This window comes from Zootermopsis nevadensis, unplaced genomic scaffold, assembly GCF_977971745.1.
Source record: "Zootermopsis nevadensis isolate Lab colony 2312 unplaced genomic scaffold, Znev_1.0 Znev_ptg000028l, whole genome shotgun sequence".
NCBI classification, from domain to species: domain Eukaryota; kingdom Metazoa; phylum Arthropoda; class Insecta; order Blattodea; family Termopsidae; genus Zootermopsis; species Zootermopsis nevadensis.
In genome coordinates this window covers 8,224,692-8,243,097 of record NW_028259160.1, presented here as the reverse complement: position 1 = coordinate 8,243,097, position 18,406 = coordinate 8,224,692, and the positions used below count along the sequence as shown (strand labels likewise).

At 33.9% G+C, this 18,406-nt stretch overlaps 2 protein-coding genes across 3 annotated transcripts in view; one reads left to right on the top strand and one right to left on the bottom strand.

Annotated features, from left to right (window-relative positions):
* The window catches only part of TfIIA-L (transcription factor IIA L), a 156,214-nt gene that overhangs the window by 62,420 nt on the left and 75,388 nt on the right, over nucleotides 1-18,406 (top strand). The window lies entirely within an intron of this gene.
* Nucleotides 1-18,406, bottom strand: part of LOC110832288 (IDLSRF-like peptide) — a 67,325-nt gene that overhangs the window by 47,782 nt on the left and 1,137 nt on the right. The window lies entirely within an intron of this gene.

Sequence of the window (18,406 nt, the reverse complement as noted above, 5' to 3'; positions counted from 1 at the left end):
CCTTTCTGCCTCTTTCAGTATAATGTAATCCTCGCTGGAATATTTACCGGCTGTTCTAATTCTTTTCATGCTAATATTATCAGGACGGCCATAAACGTTGTTAACATCCATCCCTTGTAAAAACGGGTTTGCTCATTTACAACGCGTCGGCCCTCGCCTGGACATCGACTACCCTGACCGTGTAATTTTGAGGTTTTATTAAGCAAATTATGAAGGAGTACCTTGAAATAGACCACAAGTACTGCTTCTGTGTTACCAATTTTGTCCCTCTGTCATTAATTACCTTTATGTAAGTGAATAACTTTAAAAAGTCGTAAAGTTATAGAAGCAAAGAAATATACATAAATGTATGTACACAGTGATCGTGCGTTACGCGTATTTTAGTGCTAAGCATATTTACATATCATACCTCTGAAGTTCAAAGCGTTTTGTACCCACAATGGGGGCAATTCTTAGAGAAAAGACTAAGCTTCCGACAATTACACAATTTGCTTTGCATCCAGACAATTTGGTAAACATAAATAATTTTTTCTTAAAAATAAATTTCCACTGTCACTTTTTCATACTAAAATATATACTTCTTGCACATCGGAAGTGATTAATAGCGTTAATAAGTTTGTGATGAAGCTAATTATGATGACCAGTTATTATTTGACTATGATTATTAACATCCACTGTAATTTGCAACATTTTCATGGCAGAAAATAACTGTGACAGCATTAACACCGGTTTATAACCAACTTTAACTGATAAAATTTATGATCGGTTGCTCGTGTCACCGACATCCCGACTGTAAATATCCTCTAATTAGCTCTTCTACTCCTATCTCAGCCTAGCTTCTGGTTCGTGTAAAGCTTGCAACCACAACCGATAGTTCGGCTAGCTGCAAGAAACAAAGTGTCCATGTACCAGAATACTGCATTGGCGCTTCCACGGTTTTATATCGTTAAGGGTTTTAAAAAGCTTTCAAATATTATATTTTGAACAGGGAGTTTCTCTGTGGCACAAATACAAGAAAATTAAGTACCTTAATTTATTGCACATCGGTTAGATAAAATATATTAACACACAATGAGATCTCAGGCCGCTATTGAAAATACTGTAATAACTTTCTAGTCAACACATCAGACAGATTATATTTTTAGTCCGATCAATATTAAGATTCTGGTCTTTTACTCAATGTTCATTGGACGTGCATAATACGGAGCATGTTATTCTGCCCTGTCCTTATTTTCTAACATTAATAATATTTTGGAAAGATTCGATACGGACATGCAAAAGTACAGAAGACTTGTGGACAAAAGTGTGGCTTAAATACAAGCGAAAAAGTAATAGCAGGAAGAGATGGTTTGTTCCGAAAACGTAATTGTGCTGTTGTCTTGTCCTTTACGGACTAGGCTTTGTGGTCTGTTTCCAATTCAGAATCATTATTGTGCTGTTTTACCGAATAATAACAGAAGTAATGATGATGATAATTCTTTAACCCTTAAAATCACGTATTGAACATGCACATAAAATCGTAGGATAGGGTGGATAAGATGTCGGAGTATCAGTTGAAATAAAGTTTTATTTACATTGGAATAAATTAACTTTAAATTTCTCGAAAAGGTGTTGTCATAGAAAATGAATTTTTTATTCAATGACTTTGTTGGTTTTAGTGCATATTTGGGTCTTCAGGAAAGGTTGGCTTAAGAAAGCGTAATTTTAAATAAAAATTCTTTACAGCATTTACACACTCTCACACTTGCGGAATTATACAGGGCAAGGGGAATTTGAAGATGGCAGTCACCCCCCCCCCCTTGCGGGAGGTGCTTCCAAAACAATTTTTTCACAATTTTTGGCTGGTCAGATTAGTTACTAAGTAGAATAAGACAGTAGATTGAATAATTTTCCATAACACCAAGACCAAAACAAAATACGTCAGCATACTCTCTGGGCTGGGTATATAAATGGTAAAACATGGCCGATAGTTACCCAGGAAACCGTACAAAAGCTAAACTAACGTTGCTTGAGTTCGTTCTCAGTGGTCTACTAACAAACAGGGAAATATGACCACTTACATGTATAAAGAGACAGGACCACCCAGCCCCTAAGCGAAGCCTTGTATGCCCCAACAGCTCAGTATATTCTCGCCTGGCTTACCCAACCGCCCGCCTCGCCTACATGCAACGATCACTACGCCCTTTTTACTGAGCATTAATTAGAATGTGAGAACGCCAGTGTTGGGCGGAAACAAATATTATATAGTCAAACACAAAGACTCGGCCTACATGTGAGTATTGTGTGTTTACTGGACGGCTTAGTATCTCTATCAAGACACTGGAGAAGTCCCATAGATGTTTGTAATTTGAATTTTTAATTGCTTAATGCCATATTACGTTTCCTGCACTTCCATTTTGCCTACGTTATATTTACTAAACTCACATTCAGAATTCTCATGGCTTCTAATACTCGGGTTCAATTCATATAGGAACTTAAGTGAACGCTAAAATTAAAAGCTTTTCGTAACCCCTTAAAGTCCACTGGTAAATATATATACCACCTGTTTTACCAATCAGTAAATATGTATTTTGTGTTTATGCTGTTTATGACTAGGGATAAACAACTGTTATTTCATTAAAGAGCTTTAACAACTTGGTCTTCGTAATGTTGAAGTTCTGTGGTTTCTTTGAGGTACGGACTGAAGTAAAATATTACTTAGACGAGCTGCAGCTTCAAAGGGTTAATTCTAAGTAGTTATCGCAGTTATTATGTTAGTCGTAATAATACTGTGCCACGAACACACCGGTGGGATGATTTAGTACAAAAATCAAGTTATCTCAGTCTCTTAGCTTTCATCCGCCGTCCAACGTCACGACGCCTTCTGTTCCCAACCCAAAGAAGATCCAATTACGTTTCATCTTTCGTTTCTAAGCAAACAGGCGATATTCTTTTAATCTGGACTCGTACAGTAGTTGATATGTAATTATCTGAAAATCGTAGGGCAAACATAGTGAACTTCAAAGTAATGCAGTTTTAGTTACTGTGATGACATAATTCTTAAATGTGAGCCCACCCTCTCCAGGATAAATGATTCGTTAAAGACGGCAGAAGAATGAAGCATGTGATTTTAACTGTTCGTCTAGTTTATTACAGAAACACGAGTGAAGATTAGGCTAATAATTCGATTATTTGGAACTGATAAACACTTCGAAAACGAAATCAGATAACCGTTGTTTCATTTTATTTTTTGCACAAAATTGATATTTACAAAGTACATTCAGTTATGAATATCTTGAAGATATTTTTAATAAACATCTGATCATTTGAAAGAATTTAATAATAATTTGCCATGAAAGTTTTAAGTCCTACATCTTTTTATTCGCTCAACGAGTTTAGCCGAAGAAATATTAGTATAAGTGAGCGTAATAATTTATGTTCATGTATGTTTTATGTTTTTCATTCAAAAATACTTAATGAAAGTACAGGAGATAATTAATTGAGATGCTTCAGTTGGTTTTAATCGAAATTCATTAAAGGACAAACATCAGGACGTTCCTAACGATGAAGGCAATAAGCACTTCTGAAACGTCGGCCAGTTTCTACGAGGCTACATGGCGAAACATTACATACCATAGCCGTCTTCATATTCTACGCCGTAAGAACATCAAACCATACTGAGATATGGATATTTTGACAACATAGTGTTAAGTAACAGACGGCGTAAAGACGCGAATGCGAATTTTATTAACATGCAAAATCGGAAGCGACTTGATGTGAATATGAAATTTTGACATAACTAGTCAGCCGTCCTCACTGCTCCTTGTAAGAATAATCTAAGTACCACTATATATGAATTCCTGTTTCCTAAGCAGACTTCGATTTGAATTTCAGATATCTCAAGAAAGTGAATAAATGTTAGGTTTAGATACGGTAGTGCTGTAGCTCTGTGGAATTTGTATAAGGATACGGAATCTTAAAAGAGGACGCTAAGTATCTGAGGCTACGGCTACGCTGTGTATGAAAGTCGCTGTATAACACGTAAGTCTGTGCGAGCATGTTCCACATGAAACTAAGCCTTCGATTTCGTGCAGACTGCAAATGCGCGCTTGTTATTTCAAGTGATTCTTGAGATGAGTTTCGAATGGCTTCACATGTGGAGAAAAGCGCAAAGTACCACGTCAACCAAAAAGGCAGTACGAATAAAATGAAGTTAGCCTGGTTATAAGGAAGGGTAGAATTAGATTTGCCATCCTTTGACCCGACCGACCCCTGGCAGTGGGTCGGGGTAACCTGGTTACAACTTCCTCAAGCGTCCGTAGCCTCGCTACACCTTCTTTACAACAGCATGGCGTGTTTGGACTGGTTTATTATTTGCATTTTGATAAAAGACATACTCTACACCACAAGAATAGAAAATGTATTTGTTCTGTGTATTTTAAGGGATGCGCAACTTTCGTTTGATGCATAGTGATAGGATAATTGAACGGTTTAGATACAAATCGGGAATATTAATAATGTAAGTCTTTTTAGAATAATTTGGTTTTATACTACTGAAACTATTTTATGATAATAACAATTTAATTGAGGAATATTATATATAAAAATTAATCTTACACATTATGTGAATTTCATATGGCTAAATTAATATCATATATTATTTTTTGTAATATGTTCAGTGACTTGCACTGGCTCCTGAACTATTTAATCTGTGTTCAGATAATCTACGTGTTGATTCACTTTTCGTTGCTAATAAAGAGTTTATTAGCGTTGATCGAATTGCGCTTGATCATTAATTATTTGGGGTTGCTGTGTTACACGAAAAGGCCAGTATAACTGATGTGTAAATGTAAATATGAGACTGTTATTCCATAAATAAATGTTACATATTTTGGCTGTATTATAAACGCGCTTAAGTTTCGTCGAAATACTACGAGCGCATGACTTGCCATGTATTTCTCATATCCGTTGTATTTATATATATATATATATATATATATATATATATATATATATAGTACCGTGTATAAAGTTTTCATTATCTTTTACGATTGTTCCATGAGTCGCTTCGCAACTGCATTTTTATGGACTTATGAATCTTGCAAAGTAATAGACATTCCTTTGTTAGATGGTTATTATTATTATTTATTTGTGCTAGTTTTATTCGGTGCATCAGTAAAGACTTTTACTTTTTAAAAACCTCAACACATTTTGAGTAAACGAAACTTAGAAAATAAAGTACAGTTTTCGTGTGTGTGGCGTCTTCCCAGTTAACATCTCAAATATTCATAAACAAAATTTGGCATCATGTCAGCTTTTACTAGTGAACATAATAAACATAGCAGGTAAATTACGATCAGAATTCGTGGAGCTGGGCGTTCAGTCCCAAAATGTCTTCATCGTATGAATCCTAGGCGAGGAGTCAACTTTGCCTTTTATTGTTCGCTTTTCCTGTATAATTGTTTATTGTTTCTGAGTGTAACCCCCCGTACATTCTTATAATCGTAGTTTTGAAGAAGAACATTCGATTATTGCATAAAAGTGAAAAATAAAATGTCTTTTCATACTGCTTAGTAGACTGTTCCAATTCATCTACAGAATTTTCCAGCTAGCTGGCAGTCACTTTCTAAGAAATCTTTCTGAATTATACAGAAGCTCAATTCCTTTTTCAATGTAAACACATCAGAGAAAATTGTATTTTAAAATGAGTAATGGGGAACTTAAAATACTTTCATTTTGTCAAATAAATGCAACAACTTGCAACGTATTTCATGATGGACACGGAATGGGACATAGAGTTTGCACTGCGGAATATGGACAACTTCTTCCCTATAGCCTATTTATGTTTCAGTTTTGTTCTAAGAAAACTTTATCTTCATTTGTTTTGATTTGTCTTCCGCTGAGTGTGTTCCTTGCTCGATTAATGTTCATATGCTTGCGTAAAACAGGACTACAAACTCCTGCGACTCGTGATGAACTACGACAAATTGTGAATTATTCATTATTCATTTTTACAAAGTGCAACACTCTAAAAATTATAATTTTACAACGATGTTGTATACAAGTACATCAAACAACATTTTGCAGCAATGTTTAGAGAACCAGCTAGCATTGCTTTTTGATTTTACATGACCCGAAGAAGTCCCCTTTCTTGGATCTTGACACGATCCATTTTGCAGAAACTACGATAAGTTTTATAGACATTAGGCTACTGGCAATTTTACATCCTCTGTTTATGGAAACAGATAAAGGAAATATCTCTTTGCTGTTACACTACATATAAAAATAAATAAATAACGAAATGAAACGAAACGAAACGCAATATTACATTTCCTGCATAATATTTTAAATACGACATGCACATAATCGTAATTTAATTTGTTAAATTGCTAGACAAAACAAGACAATAAATTGGAAGTGAACAAAGAATACAAGGCTACGCGGAAACAAATGCATGTAAGACATGTAAAAACATATACCAGAGTACAAATACAATAAGAATTACAGATGCCTCGATAAAGGTGTCCACATATACAAAATAAGGCCTAAAGTGTCTGAATAGCAGAGTAAGTTAAACATTAAAATAATTAGTCACTGAAAATAAAGAACTTCTCTGAAAGAAATAACAATTCTAGTTCTTTCAGGTTGCATTAGCAACATAAACATGTTTAGTTGAGTGATGATTGATGATCACTCGTAGTTATGACGTACAGAAAATAAGGATGTGTAGTCTTTGATTAAACTTCCTAGAAACCCGTAGACTAACGGTATCAAAAACAATTTTGAAGAAAGGGGCATTATTATTCTGTTGCCAAGGATAAGGCCATGAGATATTCAGTCCTACTAATATGCTTTGAAATTTATTGAATAATAATAATAATATAAATCAGCAATACAAAACCACGAAGACACGAAGGCCGCATCTAGAAATTTTAAAAAAATTAACCAGTTCGAATCAGTTCACAATTTAGGTCTGCTTCCTGTTTCTGTAAATTCCATGCAATGGACTTCTTTCTAGGATGTCTCCATTCATAAGATCCCTAACTTACTTTCCCTTAACATATAAGGAAACAATTTAAAATCAGGTAGCTCCTTCAATTTCATAATGAACTTTAAAAGTGAAGGGTGGAATAAATCCTTTATATCCCTTAATATAACAGGTTTGAAACAAAACAGTAATAAAATCCGTTAATTTATTCCTGATGATTTATTTCTTAATTTAATTTAATTCCTTAATTTTATAAATAAATTAGTATTTTTGCATTTTCGAAAAATGTATAAGCTCGTGATGTATTACTATTTTAATATCGTGACGTGTTTACATATTTTAATTTGTGTGTATTTACACAGCAGGACAGTCTGTTCGACATATGTATAATTTAAACCTGTTCTGACTTAAGGACAATTAACATGTTAAAAGTCTGAGTTCTTGGCCCAGCCTCAGGTAACTTGGAAAGTTCTTTCAGACAAATGTTCAGTGTAGCACATGATCCGCGATCTCTCTTCACCCGCGGCAAACCTTAATTTGTCAAAGCCACATGACGACACACCACAAAATTTTACCTCACATAAAGGAGGTATATAATTATGCATGACCATAAACACGAATCTGCATATAAATCCTTGCAGGCATAAGAAAGCAAAATACGACGCACATTGAATAAAACTATCGATGGTAAATAAGCGCATGTGTATTATAAATTATCATTACAAAATATAAAATATTAACTTTTTCTAAGTATAACGTTTGAATATACAATTTATATAAATTCGCGGCACACCAGTTTCGAAACACTAGTTTAGGCAGGGCTCTAGCATTACACAGAGTTCAAAACCCTTATAGCTGATTCAGATATTAAGGGCCTATATATCGCTTTTCTAGGACTTTCTTAGAATATAAACAAAACACTGAAATTCATTTGACAAAACTATGGACTGTGTTGAGCAGAAGTGTCGCTCGGGGACTTGGAAATGTTTATTTTTAAAGCCGCTCTAACGCTGTTTTTCCATCCGTTTTTTGCCTGCAGCCTGGAGTCCATTAAAATTGAAAGATGTCTGTGTTTATGTAATAAGCCGACGGTAACACCGTGTCCTGTGGTATGGGTGGCAGTGGCGTCGGAAGGAAATGCGAGGTTTCTATATATTACGGCAACATGCAGGCCTATATCCCAAGGAAACCTTTCAACTTGGAATAACATAGAAAGTTTTGTGTTCAATCTCATCTTTATTCCCAGATTTCTTGTTCAGAATATTTTACTTACGGTAGAAAGGATAACCATGTCTCTGTCATACGGGCTTCATGATTTAGTATTTTCGATTAGGTCTATTTGTCTATTAACTTCTGTTCTTGCTTGTGAATTCTGTATCTTTTATCACTTGGACGTTCTTGTGAGAAAATTGCTAATAACTTCTTTTCATACTTTATCATGTTGTTGTGTGCTTGTGCAGGTTCACATTTTCGGCCAGATTATGACTTTTTTTCATTTTAAAACTTTTGAAAATTTTCTTTAGATTAAAGCTTAAAAGTTCTTGTAACTAGTAAAGTTACGGGTATCAACGTTGTTAGAACAAGTCAACAAGGAATTCATTACATATGATATTTTAATTTTCTTTAAATTCGTTATTTAAGTCTATAATACTTTTCCGTGATCACTAAGAAGTTTAGGCGCGTTCGCAAAAAGTTGCAAAAATGCGTCCGTTGGCTTCGTCTTGTCGTTAACGGATTAAAAATTCAGATTCAATAACATAGAGAAGAAACCAAAATGTTTAGCTAAATTTTATTAAGGACATCTGACCCCTTACTTTTCTCCTAAACGGGTTACATTATTATAACACAGGTCGTACGAAAAGTGTCCAACTTCTTCTTGCGCCCTTCTAGATGGGCACCAGTGTATATCTCTCTGACATGCAATATAATATTCTTCATTTTGACAAATTTGAAAGGAAAGAAGAAAGAAACATGAAGTACTAAGAATGAATGATGTTAGACAAATAACGACCCAGTTGAGACTATTGTCAGATTTGAATTGTCAATTCTTGTTTCAAGGATTAAAAGTGTTGAAATTGCTTGAACAGAAATAATAAATACTGTTCGGCAAGAATAACCGCAGAGACCAATGAATAAACACGATATATAATGGAAATAAGTCTATTTAGGTTGGAAGAAGAATTGTAGTGAGCAACGCATATTCTGTAATTCTCTTTTGTCCGAAGTTTGGTTTATGTTCACGAAGTTATCGAGACTTACTTCAGTGATGGACACAAGGAGAGAAAGTAACTACTACACAAAGTTTCCATCAGACTGGTGACATGAAGTACTTTCTAGATAAACCAATGCTCATACTTCGAGTATGATCGGTTCCCAAGGCTAAATGAGCCTCAGGAGGAAATAAATGTGTTTGAACTTCCATTCCCAATGAGATCTATTACTGCATTAGAATGTTTGCGGAATGACGGGAAGATAAATGATGCAACATTAAATGCACAAATATGTTGTAATTTCTTTCATATTCGATTCTGTTTTGTGCGTAGAAACTTGTATAAAACTTTTAATATTGTTGAAAGCAACGGTAACCCACTGGGTAGAATATTGGTATTCTGTAACTGTTTATCCAGTTAATGATAAAATGTTTGTTATGTTGTCATGCAGACATCGAATGACGTCAAGAGGCAGTTCGCACGCCGTAACACACATGATCGTCATGTGGGCTGCCTCATATATCTGTCGATGGTTCTCTTTCTCATTATACTAAGAGGATGTCGGTATAAATAAGAAGGGCCTTGGAACAGGATCAGTATAGATTGAATGAAATATCGATTACCCAGACATTTAAGTCGATATATTGTGGGCCCATTCCTAGGCATTACTGTTTTATAAAGCAGTGGCTTTAAAATTTATACTGAAATTTATCAAAATAAACTATATAAAAATATTATAAATTACAACTTTTCTTTGTAGTAGAGTTCCTTTCTATATTTATATTTAAAATATAGTGTGTGTTGGTCTAAAATCTGCGAACTTTGATACTCAAAACTTGGATTCACAAAACGTTCATAGCGAGGAAATGGTTTGTATAATTTCCATCACCTTCTCTTGTAAAGTACACATAAAGCAAATTAGTCACTTATTAAAGTACAATTAAAACTACAAACCTAATGACGCAACTAAAATTATAGTGCAGCGCCTTTCTTGGAAAGACGGCAGTTTCTCAGATGGCTAGAAATTTCCTTCTTTTGTGGAATCGGAAGGTTCATAACCATGTTCAAGAAGCGTTGGGCCTTGTTCTGAGAAATCTGAATCCATTCAACGTTTTTAGACCATATTTCTCGAAGATCTAATTTAGAGTTTCCTTTCATATAGGCCTATGCCTTGGTCTTGCATTTGATCTCCACCTTTTAGAAATTCACGCTTATGTTTTGTATGCATGTCTGATAATTTCTTTCGTTTTACATGTCTTTTGGGTTGTAGCACCGTGTAGAAGTTTTCCAACGTTTCAGAGGTCCTTGCTGCCTCCATGGTCAGGGAGATGAGCGACCCATATTCTAAAATACTCTCAATGTGTATTCTTTCTTTAAAGTAAGAAACCAAGTTTCACGCCCATATAAGACTTCAGGTACAATTAGAGCTTATGGTTGTGGTTTAGTCTTTTGTGTACAGATCGGGAATGGTAACAAGCAATTCTTTAGTTTCATCAGCGCATCCTTCTGATTTGTTGGCAAGACTAATGTTTTGAAAGAAACAGCAGTACAGTACATATTCTTACATAATGTTGCTGTGCTCTGCGACTGCAGCTTATTCTGGTACTTATTTGTACCCATCACGGCAACACGACCTGGACATTCCGTTATAGGTGTAAATGGTGTTTCATGTTATGAAATATTTAATTTTCTAGTAGATGTTTCATATTAATATGTATTTTGTTTAAAACATTTTAAATTTATTTTTCTCGTAATATAATAAATATAATTTAGCAATTTTAAAACATTTTATCGCCAAAAATCACAATTTTTCTATCGTTTCTCTACATACGTCCGTCGTAGTATAAAAACGTCAGTTTATGAAAGCACGTTTCTGATTTTAACATACAAATAAATGATAATAAAGATGAGGTTAAGTGATATACAATGCAAAATTAAATTAAATTCCGCAGTGTTCTGTACCTTCTGCTTTAGGTTACTACCGGATTGTACCGATGTCGATCTAATCCTAACTTCCTTGTAGGTTTGACAGTCACCTGGATCTATCCATCAGTATAATTCGTCATTACCTCGAGTGGTTTCCATTGTTATTGGCTGTCTGTATCAAGAAGGTCCATGTAGAGTTTATGAGAACCGCTAATCAAGTGCAGCCCTCATTTCATGTCAGACGTGCTATTACCCTACTTTTCAAAATGGCTACTTTCGTAAACGTTTTTTAACAATTCGAATAATACGGTAACCTGTATCATATTGATTTCGAGGATAATATTACTTGAAAAAATATTTAGAAATGCTATCAGCTAAATTAATTAAATATTTGAGTCTGACATTATGTAAAATTGAAACGTTATTCAACACGGAGCTAGTGTAAATATAAAGTTTGTTCCTAATAATTTCACTTTCAAGTGCTTTTTATAAATCTTGCTTTTTAATCTTATTGTATAAAATAAAACGGCTTATGGGATCATCAGAGATCTCTTTAACATAATAAGCTTTATATCCGTTACATAATGATCATAGCATGTGTTCTGTTGAAACCACTCTTCAGCCATATTCACACATGTAACTGAAAGGTACGAGTAACTCAAAACTACGCATCACGCCATTTTTTTTTACATATTGCACATTTATTTAGATTGGCTATATCACATTTCCACTTTTAATTGGGCAATTATTTTCACTGTTTTGCATGAAATGAAAATCGACTATTAAAGGGTCAGCTGCGCTTGTTGAAATTATCGTAGCATAGGGTAATTTAAAATATCTGAAATTTTCGATCTAATTATTCAAGCAGTAAAATCATTACTTCATAAACTATGTACGTAACATTATGGAAGCAGAATCCAAAGATTCGACACCGTTAATGACAAAGCCAGACCTTGGGCATGGTATTCTTACAATTCCAGACACCGCCTTAAAGGTCGGTTGAACAAGAACAACGACTCTCTGACAGCACAAACAACAAAAGTTTTTGTATTATCACAGGAGCATTAACAGCGGAACATATCAGAACATCAGTTACTTGTTCTTCTTACATGGCAGACAATGCCGAAATGGTTTCTAGTAGGTAATATTTGATTGAAAATATATTACTAATAATCCACAATGTTTGTTGGGTGTTAGAAAAACATTAAAGAAAAAACATGGTATGTTATATTCGAGTCTGAATTTACCCCTCTCACTCACTCCACGTTTTTGGTATATTTTAATTGCTATCGCTTATGAAACAAGAAAAAGTGCCTTAATTCGCCAAATAATACTCATTCTTTGCAATGTCCCGTAAACTATTCCTATATACTCTGATTTTTATATGGTATTTATGAACTGTTTTTAAATACAGCTGCACTGTCAGCTTTACAGATATAGGAAAAAGGTCTGCTCGTTAACAAGACATCTTATTATATATATGACGTAGACTTATCGCTAAACTCGAAAATTGTGTACTAAAACGTAGATGATTTTGTCTCTACCCGTTCAGGTACACTGGAATTTTAATTTCAATATGAACAAAGTATCTAATGTTATCACATTTTTCTACCGAAAATATTGAATAAAGTCCATAGTTTTTAATATCCAATAATAAAAGCGACAAATTGATAGTGTTCTTCTTCTTTATTACGCCGTCTCCTTTACAGGAGGTTGGCAACATATTATGAGCAGGATCCTTCCATCCTAATTTATAGTGTTAGTGTGTCACAATTTCATGATATACAGACTCTGTGAATTCATAGAAGTGTTTACAGTTCCTTGGTTCTTGGCAATAGACATAATTCAAACGTAATTCCTATTGACTTAAACCTTTCACATCTAACACCAGAGAATTCATAGCAGAATGCATTTTGCAATGAAACTAAATTATACCAGTAACATAAATTATATAAAATATAACTGCTGTATGTATCTCTGACTTTTGAATAAAAGAGTACAGGGTTGTCCTACATTGCCAACAAAATTACCTTTTAATGCAGTAACGATTTTACTTTATAACGTTATTTTTATAGAACTCGTTTAACGTTCTTTGTGTCTACACTCTGAAGCATTCACTATGGCATTAATTTCTGCACTCCAGCTTATGGAATAATAAAACTATTTGGTTACTTTTCTGCAGTATTCATGTTCCCCACTAAAACAATTAAACAAGAAATTATTTTTAAAATATTCTATTGGTTATAACATACATATAAAACCCCGTATTCTAAACGCAAAGAAACTTCATTGATGAACAGAAAATAAATTTTGCTTGATGAGATTAAATAAGCTCCATACACGATATTTAAGCGTTTTAAGCGAGCTAATTGTAACAGCGACATTGTTCCGTTCGTATCCAATCTCTGCATGACGTCACAGTGAAAGGAATCCCATGTGTATTAGCATTTCGGATTAAATGCGAACGATATGACATTATTGTAATTTCCAGCATTTTATTAAATATTCTTGTCTCTCAAAAATATTGAACGGTGTGCAAGCAATTTTATTATTTATGCAATAAATTATATCTTTATAGAACATGAAATTAATATATAGTTGTTGTACGAGAATTGTATAGGCACACTACATGTCCTGCTCATCTCATCTTCGTCGATTTGATCATACTAACAATATCTGACTAAGAACACAAATTCTCAAGCTCCGTTTTATGCTGTCTTCTCAAGCTTCCTGGCAATTTGTCTTTGGTCCAAATCTGCTCAGAATTTTGTTCTTGAACACCTTCAATCTAAATTCGTTCCTTGATGCAAGAGACCAAGTTTCACACCCATACACAAAAACAGATAAAGTTAAAACGATATTACGGTAACATAATATAATACATTCTTATAGTCTGAAGTGAACCAATTTTTAGCAACATAATTAAAGTTTTGGCAGCGAACCACGACCTAACTTCGTATTGAGCTATGTTTTCTTGATAAAAGCTGCTAGAATAAAAGGTGTATCATTATATAGAAGGAGAAATTTCATGATTAAAAAGATGCGCAGTGATCATCTTAATGTACTAACAATGACAATAACAAAATGTAAAATAAATAAAGAAAACAAATACGTACAAGAAATGAGGTCTAGTATGATCCAAAATCGAATTAACTATTGTATAAATTATTATATAAATTAATTATATCTATTATGACCGAATTAACTGGTGGGGGTGTAATGGCGTCTGACATTCTGAGGGACACTCGAATAAATTCGAGATCGAAGCTGTACCTAGTCCATGAATATGACCAGTGTCAGGTAAAATGTTTCTGTCTGCTTGTGTACTAAAACTTTACATTATAACTTCGAATATGGGACCTACTTAAGATTTTTCCTTAGAGCGCTGCATTTTGTATTTAGTTTTTATAAACAAATAATTTGATCTATGTTAATTGTTTTTGACTGTGGAGATAACCTTTCACGAAGTAATAAAATAGGACTACAATATAAATAATATTCCCAGAATCGAATTTGTGCAACGTACATACCGTAAGCCGTGTCAGCACGCAAAGTACTACGTCACTTCGAGAATGACGTCACAATCGATTTGACGATTACCTTCCCGTATAATATAAGCAGAATCGAAACAAATGTGTTTAGATTGATAAGAAATGAAAACTTTCATCTAGATGATTATGATTGTCAGCACCATACTGTGTACGTTTTCACGTGCTTTAGGTGAAACGTGTTTATTTCCTTTTGATGGAATACTTTCATTATGTTTAAATTATTTAAATTGATAAATACTTCTTGAACCCCACTTACTGGATAACATGTTTACAGTAATGAAATTGTACATTTATTGCTTTATTAAGAAGGGAAGGTAAACTAATAGACTGAGTATTGTAATTTATTGGATCTGCCAGTCACTGAGGTAATACATACGTGACGTAACCATAGTCGATACTTTGGAGCAAAAAGGGAATAACTTACAAATGGCTTAATCATGTTATTAAAATAGCATAAATAATAGTTGGATGTTAACATTGTATGCTTGTAAGCATAAAAGTACACCTACATACAATGCTGATTATTTAAAACAACGTTTAACTTTTCTAATTAAAATATGTAATGCCCTGTATCCCCCTTTTGCACCAACGTCTTCCGTTTACTTCCATTTATAATAAATTATTTCCATGCACATAATTGACATTTATAATATAACACAATATACAGAGAATCACTTGGTTTGGTGTTATCTCAAAAATAATGTTTTATAATATGGACAGTGAATAATTAATATAATTCCATAAACGCTTGTTAATTAAATAGCAGTAGAACCAAGAGGTTCAGTACCGTTGATACCAGAGGCCGCCATAATACATGATCCTAAAGCAGTTATATAAACCACACATCTAACCACTTGTAAGATTTGAGGTTTTCACAGCGGTGAGTATGAATATTTCTGTCTTCTGGGTTGTTGTCGCTCTGATGACGGAGGCAGTATGACCTCTGAAAAGTTGGTTAACATCTACCAGACTACACAGCGCAACAACCCAGAAGACAGAAATCTTCATCTAACCACTTATCTCCGAAAGATCGATTATAATGCCGTTCTTCCATCTCCTCCTCTATCTCCCTTGAGGTTTTCCCCTCCAGAATTCTTTATGCATTCCTTGGCTTCCCAGTCCAAGCTACATTCCTATTGAATCATATCCGCCTATACCTCGGCATCGTAATAATACCAACCGAATCTATGAAGTCAGAAGCTGAGAATTTTCTGGTAATTTGATTTAGGAATGACTCTATAACACATGCCGAATGTACTACTCCCTGTTTTAATAACCGCCTGTTGTAGTAAATTTCTGATAAGAGCTACTGGAATTAATTAAAAAAGTCGTTTTACTGGAAACTTACTTAATGAACCAAAAATATTATTACCTACCTAGTTTGTAAGATGTAAGGCTGTCATGGCTGTGAAGATGATCATTATGACATTGGGTCTATTATTCACAGCATTTGTTCGCAAATACCTTCGCTCTATGTTCTAGAGTGAAGGTCATGTTGCACACCCACACAAAAGAGCAGGAAAAATCAATATTTTCATGTGTTTAGTCTTAATTGTTCCAGGTAGGAGGGGGGAAAACAAATAATTCTGACCTGAACGATAAAAACCCATTATCCAAATTTAATTTGCTCTTAATTTATTAAAACGAATATTTTATTTGGCCGTTTTTGCGTACCTTAGCGTGAAGCAGTTAATTCTGTGCTTAACCAGTAATTTTGAGATTGTTAGACTTTACCAAATTTATGTTAGCTGATCTAATTTTCGTTAGCATATGTCATTTTCTTTAGAAATGTATCTCGTCAAATATAAAATATACGTTTTATAAGCAATTTGTATCTATCCGGATAAAATTGGATCAGGCTTTCTTCGTGTCAGAATTATGTTCTGTTAATCTCTCGTAGTTCCACATTTTGTAGAAATCGTAAATATCTGAGTCGCGTGCCGACAGTTTCTTTGAAACATTATAAAAAACAATGCAGTTAACTGTATTTGCGGTAATATTAACTCTCTACTTAAGGTCTATACGTCGTCATGTTTCCGAAATTAAATAATCACACTTCCGAAATTCCTACTACTTTATACGTTTGTTTGTGCTCTTAGAGTTTTCTAAACCTTACAGCACAGTTTTCGATAGGAGTGATATCAGTCCACGTTCATAAGCTAGTGCGTCAGTTATCTACGCTTTCTATCTTATGTCGAATACAGTTCTAACTTTTAACATATACTGGCTCATCGACATTCAGTAAAGAAATTGATTTATCAGGTTATATAGCGATTTAAGAAGTTATAGTACCAAAGGTCGTTAATGAGTGCTGATCAACCTTGCTTCGTATTCAGGAGACTCCGAGTTTAAATATCGGCCCGAAAACCGGGCATCTTGATAGCGCTTTCTTTGGGTATCCTCAGTCCCTTCAGGGAACTGATGAGATAGTAAATTAAATTACATAACAAGTGTTTACTTCCACATCCTTTCACCTCATAATTTACCCATAATCCTATTATTTGATGTCTGTATTTTCAGAAATTGAAAACTTCGTAAAACACGCCAAAATAAATACTTAAATAATGTTATCAGTTGTAAGTATTACTACGTAAGAGAGCTACGAAAATTTCAAATGTTTTAAACAATATACATATAAAATATGACACTGTTACAGACCGAAGTGGCTTTATTGGTAAACAAATGGTTGATTCTCGTTGTTTTGCTAAGCTATAAAATATACTGCAAGTAAACAGATAATTCTGAAGTGGCTCTATTGTAAAATATTGTATTTTGAGTAGAGTCGAGTTAATTTTTCCATGTTTATTATCAGAAATTTAAACACGTTTGGTTTTTATTGAAATGGATTTAAATTTTATGTTCGAATTACAATAACAGGAAATGGAATGTGCTACATTCAAAGCACACATTTCATTTTAATTAAGAATATAAAGTTTCGTTCTTCAATCTTCGTCTTACATTATAAAGTATGATTCAGCGTTAGCAGAGGAATTTTGAACATGACTCTCGATGTGGCACAAAAACCATGTAAAATTCAATAATATTTTTGACTTTGCAGATGTTCCGGAATAAACATGTTGCATAAGGCTAAAATAAATATAATCACAAATTCTATTTGTTCTTTCTCGTTACTTTTTCCTATTTCCCGGGATTTATTGATCCTGCGTACCAAAAGTGTGAACACGGCGTCTGTAACAATTCCCGACAGCAAAGGTCCGCTCACGATAGAATTTACTGAAGCTTTTCTTGACTTAGAACAGGATTATTTTTAAATATTTGTTTCTATTGTGTAATACTAGATCACGAAAATGACCAACCCATGCCAAATCTAGCAGTAGGCAATATTTTACGAGATCCTTGAGATGCGTAAGACATTTGTTTTCGTAACTCCTACTGCTCTACAGGCATTTATTGCTTGATGTATAAATTAAAATCGCGTTTGTAACGAAACTTCATAAACTGTACTAAGTCGTACTGATCCAGTCGCTTTGTTATATTCTGTTTATCTAAGCTATTTGCTGTAAAAATAACCATTGCACAAGATATTCGGAATTTTCAGTGAGTCAAACGTTTTTCTGAAGCACAATTATGACTGCTTTTACTGTATATTATAAGGGACTGATTGTGTGCTCATTCTTTCAATTATAGAAGTCTATCAGATTTTGTAACACTTCAGCCACATGTAATAGTATTATTTAAGATTAATTTTCATATACTTATTTTTGACTTTTCTGCAATAATGGATGGAAAAA